Source organism: Olea europaea, unplaced genomic scaffold (assembly GCF_002742605.1).
Source record: "Olea europaea var. sylvestris unplaced genomic scaffold, O_europaea_v1 scaffold1314, whole genome shotgun sequence".
NCBI classification, from domain to species: Eukaryota; Viridiplantae; Streptophyta; class Magnoliopsida; order Lamiales; family Oleaceae; genus Olea; species Olea europaea.
The window spans coordinates 223,093-224,433 of record NW_019230613.1 but is presented as its reverse complement, the minus strand read 5'-3'; positions in this window follow the sequence as shown (position 1 = coordinate 224,433).

Below are 1,341 nucleotides of genomic sequence, written 5' to 3'. Positions count from 1 at the left end.
AAGAATTTGTATTTGCTTTCTGTTGAATTCTACTTGAGAGACCTGAAAAGGAAATTAGAGGATGGCCTATCCAGCATAGTGTAACCTGAGAAGGAAATTAGGCTGCAATCGTCTCAATTCCTTTCTGCCTCAAAATTAATTTCTAGAAATGAAGTCAAGTGATGAGTCTATGACTATTGTTGTCAAGTCTGTAGCCAAACATGTTTTTACCTGTGTCTGCCTTGAAAGATCGACCTTAGACTATTACTATCCCTTGTTCGCTACATATGGGATTGAACTCAGCTTCCATGTTGAATCTCTAATATTGCATTCTCTCATAACTTCCTATGCCTTTATTTTTCCATGTTATCAAGTCCTCTATAGTTGAATCAACTAGACTCAATGACTATCAGACTTGTGTATTGTCTCTTCACAAAGTAAAATTTTCTCTTACACTCAGTTCTTCCACTAGTTCTGATACAGAATGGTTTTGGTAGGTTTGTATGCAACATCTAAATTGGAAAAATAGCCAATTGATCATGTTAATAAGATTAGTTAGCAGTTAGCTTATGCTCTTTAAGGGTTTTCTAGAATGTTTTGCTGGTTTCTCTCTGTTCAATTGGTGCAACTATCATTCATTAGTGTTTGATGATTTTGTTCCACATTGTTTGTACAGGACTTAATCAAGTTTCTTGTTAAGGTTAAGATGATTATTATTGATGAATTGGCTTTTTCATTTGTGGAAGGTGTGGGTTTTAAGGAATTTGTTAGTCAACTTTGCCCTGATTTGATATTCATTCTCGAAGAACGATTAGAGATGTGCTACATCTCTACCATGAAGGATTAAATTTATTAAGGATAGGCAAAGGATTTCTTTAACCACTGATTGTTGGACATCAATTCAAAACATCAATTATATGATAGTCACGGTACAAGTTATTGATAGAAGTTGGAAACTGCATAAGAGGATATTGAGTTTTCTGTGGTTCCAAATCATAAAAGGGAGACGATTGGAAAGATTATTGAGACGTGTTTGCTTGATTGGGGAATAGAATGTGTGGGTAACATTACTGTAGACAATGCAAACACAAATGATGCAGTGATCGTTTATGTGAAAAATAAGTTGAAGAATTGTAAACCTGATGATACTATGATTTTAGCATTTACGTTGTTCAGCACACATAGTCAATTTGATTGTTAAAGAAGGGTTCAAAGAGTTTAATCCATCTATAGATAGAATTCGCGATGCGGTAAAATATTTTCGATCATCTCCTTCCCGGTTGACAAAATTTATATATTGTATTGAAAGGGAAAAGATTATATGCACAAAACTTGCTATTTTAGATGTTCCTACTAGATGGA